The sequence below is a fragment of the Phoenix dactylifera genome, chromosome 5 (genome assembly GCF_051530095.1).
Source record: "Phoenix dactylifera cultivar Ajwa chromosome 5, Ajwa_hap1_PhDact_Kaust_v1.1, whole genome shotgun sequence".
Taxonomy (NCBI): Eukaryota; Viridiplantae; Streptophyta; class Magnoliopsida; order Arecales; family Arecaceae; genus Phoenix; species Phoenix dactylifera.
Window position 1 is genome coordinate 40,287,501 of NC_143194.1, and position 15,000 is coordinate 40,302,500.

Consider the following 15,000-nt stretch of genomic DNA (forward strand, 5'->3'; position numbering starts at 1 on the left):
GGTTTAGGGTTTAGGGTTTAGGGTTTAGGGTTTAGGGTTTAGGGTTTAGGGTTTAGGGTTTAGGGTTTAGGGTTTAGGGTTTAGGGTTTAGGGTTTAGGGTTTAGGGTTTAGGGTTTAGGGTTTAGGGTTTAGGGTTTAGGGTTTAGGGTTTAGGGTTTAGGGTTTAGGGTTTAGGGTTTAGGGTTTAGGGTTTAGGGTTTAGGGTTTAGGGTTTAGGGTTTAGGGTTTAGGGTTTAGGGTTTAGGGTTTAGGGTTTAGGGTTTAGGGTTTAGGGTTTAGGGTTTAGGGTTTAGGGTTTAGGGTTTAGGGTTTAGGGTTTAGGGTTTAGGGTTTAGGGTTTAGGGTTTAGGGTTTAGGGTTTAGGGTTTAGGGTTTAGGGTTTAGGGTTTAGGGTTTAGGGTTTAGGGTTTAGGGTTTAGGGTTTAGGGTTTAGGGTTTAGGGTTTAGGGTTTAGGGTTTAGGGTTTAGGGTTTAGGGTTTAGGGTTTAGGGTTTAGGGTTTAGGGTTTAGGGTTTAGGGTTTAGGGTTTAGGGTTTAGGGTTTAGGGTTTAGGGTTTAGGGTTTAGGGTTTAGGGTTTAGGGTTTAGGGTTTAGGGTTTAGGGTTTAGGGTTTAGGGTTTAGGGTTTAGGGTTTAGGGTTTAGGGTTTAGGGTTTAGGGTTTAGGGTTTAGGGTTTAGGGTTTAGGGTTTAGGGTTTAGGGTTTAGGGTTTAGGGTTTAGGGTTTAGGGTTTAGGGTTTAGGGTTTAGGGTTTAGGGTTTAGGGTTTAGGGTTTAGGGTTTAGGGTTTAGGGTTTAGGGTTTAGGGTTTAGGGTTTAGGGTTTAGGGTTTAGGGTTTAGGGTTTAGGGTTTAGGGTTTAGGGTTTAGGGTTTAGGGTTTAGGGTTTAGGGTTTAGGGTTTAGGGTTTAGGGTTTAGGGTTTAGGGTTTAGGGTTTAGGGTTTAGGGTTTAGGGTTTAGGGTTTAGGGTTTAGGGTTTAGGGTTTAGGGTTTAGGGTTTAGGGTTTAGGGTTTAGGGTTTAGGGTTTAGGGTTTAGGGTTTAGGGTTTAGGGTTTAGGGTTTAGGGTTTAGGGTTTAGGGTTTAGGGTTTAGGGTTTAGGGTTTAGGGTTTAGGGTTTAGGGTTTAGGGTTTAGGGTTTAGGGTTTAGGGTTTAGGGTTTAGGGTTTAGGGTTTAGGGTTTAGGGTTTAGGGTTTAGGGTTTAGGGTTTAGGGTTTAGGGTTTAGGGTTTAGGGTTTAGGGTTTAGGGTTTAGGGTTTAGGGTTTAGGGTTTAGGGTTTAGGGTTTAGGGTTTAGGGTTTAGGGTTTAGGGTTTAGGGTTTAGGGTTTAGGGTTTAGGGTTTAGGGTTTAGGGTTTAGGGTTTAGGGTTTAGGGTTTAGGGTTTAGGGTTTAGGGTTTAGGGTTTAGGGTTTAGGGTTTAGGGTTTAGGGTTTAGGGTTTAGGGTTTAGGGTTTAGGGTTTAGGGTTTAGGGTTTAGGGTTTAGGGTTTAGGGTTTAGGGTTTAGGGTTTAGGGTTTAGGGTTTAGGGTTTAGGGTTTAGGGTTTAGGGTTTAGGGTTTAGGGTTTAGGGTTTAGGGTTTAGGGTTTAGGGTTTAGGGTTTAGGGTTTAGGGTTTAGGGTTTAGGGTTTAGGGTTTAGGGTTTAGGGTTTAGGGTTTAGGGTTTAGGGTTTAGGGTTTAGGGTTTAGGGTTTAGGGTTTAGGGTTTAGGGTTTAGGGTTTAGGGTTTAGGGTTTAGGGTTTAGGGTTTAGGGTTTAGGGTTTAGGGTTTAGGGTTTAGGGTTTAGGGTTTAGGGTTTAGGGTTTAGGGTTTAGGGTTTAGGGTTTAGGGTTTAGGGTTTAGGGTTTAGGGTTTAGGGTTTAGGGTTTAGGGTTTAGGGTTTAGGGTTTAGGGTTTAGGGTTTAGGGTTTAGGGTTTAGGGTTTAGGGTTTAGGGTTTAGGGTTTAGGGTTTAGGGTTTAGGGTTTAGGGTTTAGGGTTTAGGGTTTAGGGTTTAGGGTTTAGGGTTTAGGGTTTAGGGTTTAGGGTTTAGGGTTTAGGGTTTAGGGTTTAGGGTTTAGGGTTTAGGGTTTAGGGTTTAGGGTTTAGGGTTTAGGGTTTAGGGTTTAGGGTTTAGGGTTTAGGGTTTAGGGTTTAGGGTTTAGGGTTTAGGGTTTAGGGTTTAGGGTTTAGGGTTTAGGGTTTAGGGTTTAGGGTTTAGGGTTTAGGGTTTAGGGTTTAGGGTTTAGGGTTTAGGGTTTAGGGTTTAGGGTTTAGGGTTTAGGGTTTAGGGTTTAGGGTTTAGGGTTTAGGGTTTAGGGTTTAGGGTTTAGGGTTTAGGGTTTAGGGTTTAGGGTTTAGGGTTTAGGGTTTAGGGTTTAGGGTTTAGGGTTTAGGGTTTAGGGTTTAGGGTTTAGGGTTTAGGGTTTAGGGTTTAGGGTTTAGGGTTTAGGGTTTAGGGTTTAGGGTTTAGGGTTTAGGGTTTAGGGTTTAGGGTTTAGGGTTTAGGGTTTAGGGTTTAGGGTTTAGGGTTTAGGGTTTAGGGTTTAGGGTTTAGGGTTTAGGGTTTAGGGTTTAGGGTTTAGGGTTTAGGGTTTAGGGTTTAGGGTTTAGGGTTTAGGGTTTAGGGTTTAGGGTTTAGGGTTTAGGGTTTAGGGTTTAGGGTTTAGGGTTTAGGGTTTAGGGTTTAGGGTTTAGGGTTTAGGGTTTAGGGTTTAGGGTTTAGGGTTTAGGGTTTAGGGTTTAGGGTTTAGGGTTTAGGGTTTAGGGTTTAGGGTTTAGGGTTTAGGGTTTAGGGTTTAGGGTTTAGGGTTTAGGGTTTAGGGTTTAGGGTTTAGGGTTTAGGGTTTAGGGTTTAGGGTTTAGGGTTTAGGGTTTAGGGTTTAGGGTTTAGGGTTTAGGGTTTAGGGTTTAGGGTTTAGGGTTTAGGGTTTAGGGTTTAGGGTTTAGGGTTTAGGGTTTAGGGTTTAGGGTTTAGGGTTTAGGGTTTAGGGTTTAGGGTTTAGGGTTTAGGGTTTAGGGTTTAGGGTTTAGGGTTTAGGGTTTAGGGTTTAGGGTTTAGGGTTTAGGGTTTAGGGTTTAGGGTTTAGGGTTTAGGGTTTAGGGTTTAGGGTTTAGGGTTTAGGGTTTAGGGTTTAGGGTTTAGGGTTTAGGGTTTAGGGTTTAGGGTTTAGGGTTTAGGGTTTAGGGTTTAGGGTTTAGGGTTTAGGGTTTAGGGTTTAGGGTTTAGGGTTTAGGGTTTAGGGTTTAGGGTTTAGGGTTTAGGGTTTAGGGTTTAGGGTTTAGGGTTTAGGGTTTAGGGTTTAGGGTTTAGGGTTTAGGGTTTAGGGTTTAGGGTTTAGGGTTTAGGGTTTAGGGTTTAGGGTTTAGGGTTTAGGGTTTAGGGTTTAGGGTTTAGGGTTTAGGGTTTAGGGTTTAGGGTTTAGGGTTTAGGGTTTAGGGTTTAGGGTTTAGGGTTTAGGGTTTAGGGTTTAGGGTTTAGGGTTTAGGGTTTAGGGTTTAGGGTTTAGGGTTTAGGGTTTAGGGTTTAGGGTTTAGGGTTTAGGGTTTAGGGTTTAGGGTTTAGGGTTTAGGGTTTAGGGTTTAGGGTTTAGGGTTTAGGGTTTAGGGTTTAGGGTTTAGGGTTTAGGGTTTAGGGTTTAGGGTTTAGGGTTTAGGGTTTAGGGTTTAGGGTTTAGGGTTTAGGGTTTAGGGTTTAGGGTTTAGGGTTTAGGGTTTAGGGTTTAGGGTTTAGGGTTTAGGGTTTAGGGTTTAGGGTTTAGGGTTTAGGGTTTAGGGTTTAGGGTTTAGGGTTTAGGGTTTAGGGTTTAGGGTTTAGGGTTTAGGGTTTAGGGTTTAGGGTTTAGGGTTTAGGGTTTAGGGTTTAGGGTTTAGGGTTTAGGGTTTAGGGTTTAGGGTTTAGGGTTTAGGGTTTAGGGTTTAGGGTTTAGGGTTTAGGGTTTAGGGTTTAGGGTTTAGGGTTTAGGGTTTAGGGTTTAGGGTTTAGGGTTTAGGGTTTAGGGTTTAGGGTTTAGGGTTTAGGGTTTAGGGTTTAGGGTTTAGGGTTTAGGGTTTAGGGTTTAGGGTTTAGGGTTTAGGGTTTAGGGTTTAGGGTTTAGGGTTTAGGGTTTAGGGTTTAGGGTTTAGGGTTTAGGGTTTAGGGTTTAGGGTTTAGGGTTTAGGGTTTAGGGTTTAGGGTTTAGGGTTTAGGGTTTAGGGTTTAGGGTTTAGGGTTTAGGGTTTAGGGTTTAGGGTTTAGGGTTTAGGGTTTAGGGTTTAGGGTTTAGGGTTTAGGGTTTAGGGTTTAGGGTTTAGGGTTTAGGGTTTAGGGTTTAGGGTTTAGGGTTTAGGGTTTAGGGTTTAGGGTTTAGGGTTTAGGGTTTAGGGTTTAGGGTTTAGGGTTTAGGGTTTAGGGTTTAGGGTTTAGGGTTTAGGGTTTAGGGTTTAGGGTTTAGGGTTTAGGGTTTAGGGTTTAGGGTTTAGGGTTTAGGGTTTAGGGTTTAGGGTTTAGGGTTTAGGGTTTAGGGTTTAGGGTTTAGGGTTTAGGGTTTAGGGTTTAGGGTTTAGGGTTTAGGGTTTAGGGTTTAGGGTTTAGGGTTTAGGGTTTAGGGTTTAGGGTTTAGGGTTTAGGGTTTAGGGTTTAGGGTTTAGGGTTTAGGGTTTAGGGTTTAGGGTTTAGGGTTTAGGGTTTAGGGTTTAGGGTTTAGGGTTTAGGGTTTAGGGTTTAGGGTTTAGGGTTTAGGGTTTAGGGTTTAGGGTTTAGGGTTTAGGGTTTAGGGTTTAGGGTTTAGGGTTTAGGGTTTAGGGTTTAGGGTTTAGGGTTTAGGGTTTAGGGTTTAGGGTTTAGGGTTTAGGGTTTAGGGTTTAGGGTTTAGGGTTTAGGGTTTAGGGTTTAGGGTTTAGGGTTTAGGGTTTAGGGTTTAGGGTTTAGGGTTTAGGGTTTAGGGTTTAGGGTTTAGGGTTTAGGGTTTAGGGTTTAGGGTTTAGGGTTTAGGGTTTAGGGTTTAGGGTTTAGGGTTTAGGGTTTAGGGTTTAGGGTTTAGGGTTTAGGGTTTAGGGTTTAGGGTTTAGGGTTTAGGGTTTAGGGTTTAGGGTTTAGGGTTTAGGGTTTAGGGTTTAGGGTTTAGGGTTTAGGGTTTAGGGTTTAGGGTTTAGGGTTTAGGGTTTAGGGTTTAGGGTTTAGGGTTTAGGGTTTAGGGTTTAGGGTTTAGGGTTTAGGGTTTAGGGTTTAGGGTTTAGGGTTTAGGGTTTAGGGTTTAGGGTTTAGGGTTTAGGGTTTAGGGTTTAGGGTTTAGGGTTTAGGGTTTAGGGTTTAGGGTTTAGGGTTTAGGGTTTAGGGTTTAGGGTTTAGGGTTTAGGGTTTAGGGTTTAGGGTTTAGGGTTTAGGGTTTAGGGTTTAGGGTTTAGGGTTTAGGGTTTAGGGTTTAGGGTTTAGGGTTTAGGGTTTAGGGTTTAGGGTTTAGGGTTTAGGGTTTAGGGTTTAGGGTTTAGGGTTTAGGGTTTAGGGTTTAGGGTTTAGGGTTTAGGGTTTAGGGTTTAGGGTTTAGGGTTTAGGGTTTAGGGTTTAGGGTTTAGGGTTTAGGGTTTAGGGTTTAGGGTTTAGGGTTTAGGGTTTAGGGTTTAGGGTTTAGGGTTTAGGGTTTAGGGTTTAGGGTTTAGGGTTTAGGGTTTAGGGTTTAGGGTTTAGGGTTTAGGGTTTAGGGTTTAGGGTTTAGGGTTTAGGGTTTAGGGTTTAGGGTTTAGGGTTTAGGGTTTAGGGTTTAGGGTTTAGGGTTTAGGGTTTAGGGTTTAGGGTTTAGGGTTTAGGGTTTAGGGTTTAGGGTTTAGGGTTTAGGGTTTAGGGTTTAGGGTTTAGGGTTTAGGGTTTAGGGTTTAGGGTTTAGGGTTTAGGGTTTAGGGTTTAGGGTTTAGGGTTTAGGGTTTAGGGTTTAGGGTTTAGGGTTTAGGGTTTAGGGTTTAGGGTTTAGGGTTTAGGGTTTAGGGTTTAGGGTTTAGGGTTTAGGGTTTAGGGTTTAGGGTTTAGGGTTTAGGGTTTAGGGTTTAGGGTTTAGGGTTTAGGGTTTAGGGTTTAGGGTTTAGGGTTTAGGGTTTAGGGTTTAGGGTTTAGGGTTTAGGGTTTAGGGTTTAGGGTTTAGGGTTTAGGGTTTAGGGTTTAGGGTTTAGGGTTTAGGGTTTAGGGTTTAGGGTTTAGGGTTTAGGGTTTAGGGTTTAGGGTTTAGGGTTTAGGGTTTAGGGTTTAGGGTTTAGGGTTTAGGGTTTAGGGTTTAGGGTTTAGGGTTTAGGGTTTAGGGTTTAGGGTTTAGGGTTTAGGGTTTAGGGTTTAGGGTTTAGGGTTTAGGGTTTAGGGTTTAGGGTTTAGGGTTTAGGGTTTAGGGTTTAGGGTTTAGGGTTTAGGGTTTAGGGTTTAGGGTTTAGGGTTTAGGGTTTAGGGTTTAGGGTTTAGGGTTTAGGGTTTAGGGTTTAGGGTTTAGGGTTTAGGGTTTAGGGTTTAGGGTTTAGGGTTTAGGGTTTAGGGTTTAGGGTTTAGGGTTTAGGGTTTAGGGTTTAGGGTTTAGGGTTTAGGGTTTAGGGTTTAGGGTTTAGGGTTTAGGGTTTAGGGTTTAGGGTTTAGGGTTTAGGGTTTAGGGTTTAGGGTTTAGGGTTTAGGGTTTAGGGTTTAGGGTTTAGGGTTTAGGGTTTAGGGTTTAGGGTTTAGGGTTTAGGGTTTAGGGTTTAGGGTTTAGGGTTTAGGGTTTAGGGTTTAGGGTTTAGGGTTTAGGGTTTAGGGTTTAGGGTTTAGGGTTTAGGGTTTAGGGTTTAGGGTTTAGGGTTTAGGGTTTAGGGTTTAGGGTTTAGGGTTTAGGGTTTAGGGTTTAGGGTTTAGGGTTTAGGGTTTAGGGTTTAGGGTTTAGGGTTTAGGGTTTAGGGTTTAGGGTTTAGGGTTTAGGGTTTAGGGTTTAGGGTTTAGGGTTTAGGGTTTAGGGTTTAGGGTTTAGGGTTTAGGGTTTAGGGTTTAGGGTTTAGGGTTTAGGGTTTAGGGTTTAGGGTTTAGGGTTTAGGGTTTAGGGTTTAGGGTTTAGGGTTTAGGGTTTAGGGTTTAGGGTTTAGGGTTTAGGGTTTAGGGTTTAGGGTTTAGGGTTTAGGGTTTAGGGTTTAGGGTTTAGGGTTTAGGGTTTAGGGTTTAGGGTTTAGGGTTTAGGGTTTAGGGTTTAGGGTTTAGGGTTTAGGGTTTAGGGTTTAGGGTTTAGGGTTTAGGGTTTAGGGTTTAGGGTTTAGGGTTTAGGGTTTAGGGTTTAGGGTTTAGGGTTTAGGGTTTAGGGTTTAGGGTTTAGGGTTTAGGGTTTAGGGTTTAGGGTTTAGGGTTTAGGGTTTAGGGTTTAGGGTTTAGGGTTTAGGGTTTAGGGTTTAGGGTTTAGGGTTTAGGGTTTAGGGTTTAGGGTTTAGGGTTTAGGGTTTAGGGTTTAGGGTTTAGGGTTTAGGGTTTAGGGTTTAGGGTTTAGGGTTTAGGGTTTAGGGTTTAGGGTTTAGGGTTTAGGGTTTAGGGTTTAGGGTTTAGGGTTTAGGGTTTAGGGTTTAGGGTTTAGGGTTTAGGGTTTAGGGTTTAGGGTTTAGGGTTTAGGGTTTAGGGTTTAGGGTTTAGGGTTTAGGGTTTAGGGTTTAGGGTTTAGGGTTTAGGGTTTAGGGTTTAGGGTTTAGGGTTTAGGGTTTAGGGTTTAGGGTTTAGGGTTTAGGGTTTAGGGTTTAGGGTTTAGGGTTTAGGGTTTAGGGTTTAGGGTTTAGGGTTTAGGGTTTAGGGTTTAGGGTTTAGGGTTTAGGGTTTAGGGTTTAGGGTTTAGGGTTTAGGGTTTAGGGTTTAGGGTTTAGGGTTTAGGGTTTAGGGTTTAGGGTTTAGGGTTTAGGGTTTAGGGTTTAGGGTTTAGGGTTTAGGGTTTAGGGTTTAGGGTTTAGGGTTTAGGGTTTAGGGTTTAGGGTTTAGGGTTTAGGGTTTAGGGTTTAGGGTTTAGGGTTTAGGGTTTAGGGTTTAGGGTTTAGGGTTTAGGGTTTAGGGTTTAGGGTTTAGGGTTTAGGGTTTAGGGTTTAGGGTTTAGGGTTTAGGGTTTAGGGTTTAGGGTTTAGGGTTTAGGGTTTAGGGTTTAGGGTTTAGGGTTTAGGGTTTAGGGTTTAGGGTTTAGGGTTTAGGGTTTAGGGTTTAGGGTTTAGGGTTTAGGGTTTAGGGTTTAGGGTTTAGGGTTTAGGGTTTAGGGTTTAGGGTTTAGGGTTTAGGGTTTAGGGTTTAGGGTTTAGGGTTTAGGGTTTAGGGTTTAGGGTTTAGGGTTTAGGGTTTAGGGTTTAGGGTTTAGGGTTTAGGGTTTAGGGTTTAGGGTTTAGGGTTTAGGGTTTAGGGTTTAGGGTTTAGGGTTTAGGGTTTAGGGTTTAGGGTTTAGGGTTTAGGGTTTAGGGTTTAGGGTTTAGGGTTTAGGGTTTAGGGTTTAGGGTTTAGGGTTTAGGGTTTAGGGTTTAGGGTTTAGGGTTTAGGGTTTAGGGTTTAGGGTTTAGGGTTTAGGGTTTAGGGTTTAGGGTTTAGGGTTTAGGGTTTAGGGTTTAGGGTTTAGGGTTTAGGGTTTAGGGTTTAGGGTTTAGGGTTTAGGGTTTAGGGTTTAGGGTTTAGGGTTTAGGGTTTAGGGTTTAGGGTTTAGGGTTTAGGGTTTAGGGTTTAGGGTTTAGGGTTTAGGGTTTAGGGTTTAGGGTTTAGGGTTTAGGGTTTAGGGTTTAGGGTTTAGGGTTTAGGGTTTAGGGTTTAGGGTTTAGGGTTTAGGGTTTAGGGTTTAGGGTTTAGGGTTTAGGGTTTAGGGTTTAGGGTTTAGGGTTTAGGGTTTAGGGTTTAGGGTTTAGGGTTTAGGGTTTAGGGTTTAGGGTTTAGGGTTTAGGGTTTAGGGTTTAGGGTTTAGGGTTTAGGGTTTAGGGTTTAGGGTTTAGGGTTTAGGGTTTAGGGTTTAGGGTTTAGGGTTTAGGGTTTAGGGTTTAGGGTTTAGGGTTTAGGGTTTAGGGTTTAGGGTTTAGGGTTTAGGGTTTAGGGTTTAGGGTTTAGGGTTTAGGGTTTAGGGTTTAGGGTTTAGGGTTTAGGGTTTAGGGTTTAGGGTTTAGGGTTTAGGGTTTAGGGTTTAGGGTTTAGGGTTTAGGGTTTAGGGTTTAGGGTTTAGGGTTTAGGGTTTAGGGTTTAGGGTTTAGGGTTTAGGGTTTAGGGTTTAGGGTTTAGGGTTTAGGGTTTAGGGTTTAGGGTTTAGGGTTTAGGGTTTAGGGTTTAGGGTTTAGGGTTTAGGGTTTAGGGTTTAGGGTTTAGGGTTTAGGGTTTAGGGTTTAGGGTTTAGGGTTTAGGGTTTAGGGTTTAGGGTTTAGGGTTTAGGGTTTAGGGTTTAGGGTTTAGGGTTTAGGGTTTAGGGTTTAGGGTTTAGGGTTTAGGGTTTAGGGTTTAGGGTTTAGGGTTTAGGGTTTAGGGTTTAGGGTTTAGGGTTTAGGGTTTAGGGTTTAGGGTTTAGGGTTTAGGGTTTAGGGTTTAGGGTTTAGGGTTTAGGGTTTAGGGTTTAGGGTTTAGGGTTTAGGGTTTAGGGTTTAGGGTTTAGGGTTTAGGGTTTAGGGTTTAGGGTTTAGGGTTTAGGGTTTAGGGTTTAGGGTTTAGGGTTTAGGGTTTAGGGTTTAGGGTTTAGGGTTTAGGGTTTAGGGTTTAGGGTTTAGGGTTTAGGGTTTAGGGTTTAGGGTTTAGGGTTTAGGGTTTAGGGTTTAGGGTTTAGGGTTTAGGGTTTAGGGTTTAGGGTTTAGGGTTTAGGGTTTAGGGTTTAGGGTTTAGGGTTTAGGGTTTAGGGTTTAGGGTTTAGGGTTTAGGGTTTAGGGTTTAGGGTTTAGGGTTTAGGGTTTAGGGTTTAGGGTTTAGGGTTTAGGGTTTAGGGTTTAGGGTTTAGGGTTTAGGGTTTAGGGTTTAGGGTTTAGGGTTTAGGGTTTAGGGTTTAGGGTTTAGGGTTTAGGGTTTAGGGTTTAGGGTTTAGGGTTTAGGGTTTAGGGTTTAGGGTTTAGGGTTTAGGGTTTAGGGTTTAGGGTTTAGGGTTTAGGGTTTAGGGTTTAGGGTTTAGGGTTTAGGGTTTAGGGTTTAGGGTTTAGGGTTTAGGGTTTAGGGTTTAGGGTTTAGGGTTTAGGGTTTAGGGTTTAGGGTTTAGGGTTTAGGGTTTAGGGTTTAGGGTTTAGGGTTTAGGGTTTAGGGTTTAGGGTTTAGGGTTTAGGGTTTAGGGTTTAGGGTTTAGGGTTTAGGGTTTAGGGTTTAGGGTTTAGGGTTTAGGGTTTAGGGTTTAGGGTTTAGGGTTTAGGGTTTAGGGTTTAGGGTTTAGGGTTTAGGGTTTAGGGTTTAGGGTTTAGGGTTTAGGGTTTAGGGTTTAGGGTTTAGGGTTTAGGGTTTAGGGTTTAGGGTTTAGGGTTTAGGGTTTAGGGTTTAGGGTTTAGGGTTTAGGGTTTAGGGTTTAGGGTTTAGGGTTTAGGGTTTAGGGTTTAGGGTTTAGGGTTTAGGGTTTAGGGTTTAGGGTTTAGGGTTTAGGGTTTAGGGTTTAGGGTTTAGGGTTTAGGGTTTAGGGTTTAGGGTTTAGGGTTTAGGGTTTAGGGTTTAGGGTTTAGGGTTTAGGGTTTAGGGTTTAGGGTTTAGGGTTTAGGGTTTAGGGTTTAGGGTTTAGGGTTTAGGGTTTAGGGTTTAGGGTTTAGGGTTTAGGGTTTAGGGTTTAGGGTTTAGGGTTTAGGGTTTAGGGTTTAGGGTTTAGGGTTTAGGGTTTAGGGTTTAGGGTTTAGGGTTTAGGGTTTAGGGTTTAGGGTTTAGGGTTTAGGGTTTAGGGTTTAGGGTTTAGGGTTTAGGGTTTAGGGTTTAGGGTTTAGGGTTTAGGGTTTAGGGTTTAGGGTTTAGGGTTTAGGGTTTAGGGTTTAGGGTTTAGGGTTTAGGGTTTAGGGTTTAGGGTTTAGGGTTTAGGGTTTAGGGTTTAGGGTTTAGGGTTTAGGGTTTAGGGTTTAGGGTTTAGGGTTTAGGGTTTAGGGTTTAGGGTTTAGGGTTTAGGGTTTAGGGTTTAGGGTTTAGGGTTTAGGGTTTAGGGTTTAGGGTTTAGGGTTTAGGGTTTAGGGTTTAGGGTTTAGGGTTTAGGGTTTAGGGTTTAGGGTTTAGGGTTTAGGGTTTAGGGTTTAGGGTTTAGGGTTTAGGGTTTAGGGTTTAGGGTTTAGGGTTTAGGGTTTAGGGTTTAGGGTTTAGGGTTTAGGGTTTAGGGTTTAGGGTTTAGGGTTTAGGGTTTAGGGTTTAGGGTTTAGGGTTTAGGGTTTAGGGTTTAGGGTTTAGGGTTTAGGGTTTAGGGTTTAGGGTTTAGGGTTTAGGGTTTAGGGTTTAGGGTTTAGGGTTTAGGGTTTAGGGTTTAGGGTTTAGGGTTTAGGGTTTAGGGTTTAGGGTTTAGGGTTTAGGGTTTAGGGTTTAGGGTTTAGGGTTTAGGGTTTAGGGTTTAGGGTTTAGGGTTTAGGGTTTAGGGTTTAGGGTTTAGGGTTTAGGGTTTAGGGTTTAGGGTTTAGGGTTTAGGGTTTAGGGTTTAGGGTTTAGGGTTTAGGGTTTAGGGTTTAGGGTTTAGGGTTTAGGGTTTAGGGTTTAGGGTTTAGGGTTTAGGGTTTAGGGTTTAGGGTTTAGGGTTTAGGGTTTAGGGTTTAGGGTTTAGGGTTTAGGGTTTAGGGTTTAGGGTTTAGGGTTTAGGGTTTAGGGTTTAGGGTTTAGGGTTTAGGGTTTAGGGTTTAGGGTTTAGGGTTTAGGGTTTAGGGTTTAGGGTTTAGGGTTTAGGGTTTAGGGTTTAGGGTTTAGGGTTTAGGGTTTAGGGTTTAGGGTTTAGGGTTTAGGGTTTAGGGTTTAGGGTTTAGGGTTTAGGGTTTAGGGTTTAGGGTTTAGGGTTTAGGGTTTAGGGTTTAGGGTTTAGGGTTTAGGGTTTAGGGTTTAGGGTTTAGGGTTTAGGGTTTAGGGTTTAGGGTTTAGGGTTTAGGGTTTAGGGTTTAGGGTTTAGGGTTTAGGGTTTAGGGTTTAGGGTTTAGGGTTTAGGGTTTAGGGTTTAGGGTTTAGGGTTTAGGGTTTAGGGTTTAGGGTTTAGGGTTTAGGGTTTAGGGTTTAGGGTTTAGGGTTTAGGGTTTAGGGTTTAGGGTTTAGGGTTTAGGGTTTAGGGTTTAGGGTTTAGGGTTTAGGGTTTAGGGTTTAGGGTTTAGGGTTTAGGGTTTAGGGTTTAGGGTTTAGGGTTTAGGGTTTAGGGTTTAGGGTTTAGGGTTTAGGGTTTAGGGTTTAGGGTTTAGGGTTTAGGGTTTAGGGTTTAGGGTTTAGGGTTTAGGGTTTAGGGTTTAGGGTTTAGGGTTTAGGGTTTAGGGTTTAGGGTTTAGGGTTTAGGGTTTAGGGTTTAGGGTTTAGGGTTTAGGGTTTAGGGTTTAGGGTTTAGGGTTTAGGGTTTAGGGTTTAGGGTTTAGGGTTTAGGGTTTAGGGTTTAGGGTTTAGGGTTTAGGGTTTAGGGTTTAGGGTTTAGGGTTTAGGGTTTAGGGTTTAGGGTTTAGGGTTTAGGGTTTAGGGTTTAGGGTTTAGGGTTTAGGGTTTAGGGTTTAGGGTTTAGGGTTTAGGGTTTAGGGTTTAGGGTTTAGGGTTTAGGGTTTAGGGTTTAGGGTTTAGGGTTTAGGGTTTAGGGTTTAGGGTTTAGGGTTTAGGGTTTAGGGTTTAGGGTTTAGGGTTTAGGGTTTAGGGTTTAGGGTTTAGGGTTTAGGGTTTAGGGTTTAGGGTTTAGGGTTTAGGGTTTAGGGTTTAGGGTTTAGGGTTTAGGGTTTAGGGTTTAGGGTTTAGGGTTTAGGGTTTAGGGTTTAGGGTTTAGGGTTTAGGGTTTAGGGTTTAGGGTTTAGGGTTTAGGGTTTAGGGTTTAGGGTTTAGGGTTTAGGGTTTAGGGTTTAGGGTTTAGGGTTTAGGGTTTAGGGTTTAGGGTTTAGGGTTTAGGGTTTAGGGTTTAGGGTTTAGGGTTTAGGGTTTAGGGTTTAGGGTTTAGGGTTTAGGGTTTAGGGTTTAGGGTTTAGGGTTTAGGGTTTAGGGTTTAGGGTTTAGGGTTTAGGGTTTAGGGTTTAGGGTTTAGGGTTTAGGGTTTAGGGTTTAGGGTTTAGGGTTTAGGGTTTAGGGTTTAGGGTTTAGGGTTTAGGGTTTAGGGTTTAGGGTTTAGGGTTTAGGGTTTAGGGTTTAGGGTTTAGGGTTTAGGGTTTAGGGTTTAGGGTTTAGGGTTTAGGGTTTAGGGTTTAGGGTTTAGGGTTTAGGGTTTAGGGTTTAGGGTTTAGGGTTTAGGGTTTAGGGTTTAGGGTTTAGGGTTTAGGGTTTAGGGTTTAGGGTTTAGGGTTTAGGGTTTAGGGTTTAGGGTTTAGGGTTTAGGGTTTAGGGTTTAGGGTTTAGGGTTTAGGGTTTAGGGTTTAGGGTTTAGGGTTTAGGGTTTAGGGTTTAGGGTTTAGGGTTTAGGGTTTAGGGTTTAGGGTTTAGGGTTTAGGGTTTAGGGTTTAGGGTTTAGGGTTTAGGGTTTAGGGTTTAGGGTTTAGGGTTTAGGGTTTAGGGTTTAGGGTTTAGGGTTTAGGGTTTAGGGTTTAGGGTTTAGGGTTTAGGGTTTAGGGTTTAGGGTTTAGGGTTTAGGGTTTAGGGTTTAGGGTTTAGGGTTTAGGGTTTAGGGTTTAGGGTTTAGGGTTTAGGGTTTAGGGTTTAGGGTTTAGGGTTTAGGGTTTAGGGTTTAGGGTTTAGGGTTTAGGGTTTAGGGTTTAGGGTTTAGGGTTTAGGGTTTAGGGTTTAGGGTTTAGGGTTTAGGGTTTAGGGTTTAGGGTTTAGGGTTTAGGGTTTAGGGTTTAGGGTTTAGGGTTTAGGGTTTAGGGTTTAGGGTTTAGGGTTTAGGGTTTAGGGTTTAGGGTTTAGGGTTTAGGGTTTAGGGTTTAGGGTTTAGGGTTTAGGGTTTAGGGTTTAGGGTTTAGGGTTTAGGGTTTAGGGTTTAGGGTTTAGGGTTTAGGGTTTAGGGTTTAGGGTTTAGGGTTTAGGGTTTAGGGTTTAGGGTTTAGGGTTTAGGGTTTAGGGTTTAGGGTTTAGGGTTTAGGGTTTAGGGTTTAGGGTTTAGGGTTTAGGGTTTAGGGTTTAGGGTTTAGGGTTTAGGGTTTAGGGTTTAGGGTTTAGGGTTTAGGGTTTAGGGTTTAGGGTTTAGGGTTTAGGGTTTAGGGTTTAGGGTTTAGGGTTTAGGGTTTAGGGTTTAGGGTTTAGGGTTTAGGGTTTAGGGTTTAGGGTTTAGGGTTTAGGGTTTAGGGTTTAGGGTTTAGGGTTTAGGGTTTAGGGTTTAGGGTTTAGGGTTTAGGGTTTAGGGTTTAGGGTTTAGGGTTTAGGGTTTAGGGTTTAGGGTTTAGGGTTTAGGGTTTAGGGTTTAGGGTTTAGGGTTTAGGGTTTAGGGTTTAGGGTTTAGGGTTTAGGGTTTAGGGTTTAGGGTTTAGGGTTTAGGGTTTAGGGTTTAGGGTTTAGGGTTTAGGGTTTAGGGTTTAGGGTTTAGGGTTTAGGGTTTAGGGTTTAGGGTTTAGGGTTTAGGGTTTAGGGTTTAGGGTTTAGGGTTTAGGGTTTAGGGTTTAGGGTTTAGGGTTTAGGGTTTAGGGTTTAGGGTTTAGGGTTTAGGGTTTAGGGTTTAGGGTTTAGGGTTTAGGGTTTAGGGTTTAGGGTTTAGGGTTTAGGGTTTAGGGTTTAGGGTTTAGGGTTTAGGGTTTAGGGTTTAGGGTTTAGGGTTTAGGGTTTAGGGTTTAGGGTTTAGGGTTTAGGGTTTAGGGTTTAGGGTTTAGGGTTTAGGGTTTAGGGTTTAGGGTTTAGGGTTTAGGGTTTAGGGTTTAGGGTTTAGGGTTTAGGGTTTAGGGTTTAGGGTTTAGGGTTTAGGGTTTAGGGTTTAGGGTTTAGGGTTTAGGGTTTAGGGTTTAGGGTTTAGGGTTTAGGGTTTAGGGTTTAGGGTTTAGGGTTTAGGGTTTAGGGTTTAGGGTTTAGGGTTTAGGGTTTAGGGTTTAGGGTTTAGGGTTTA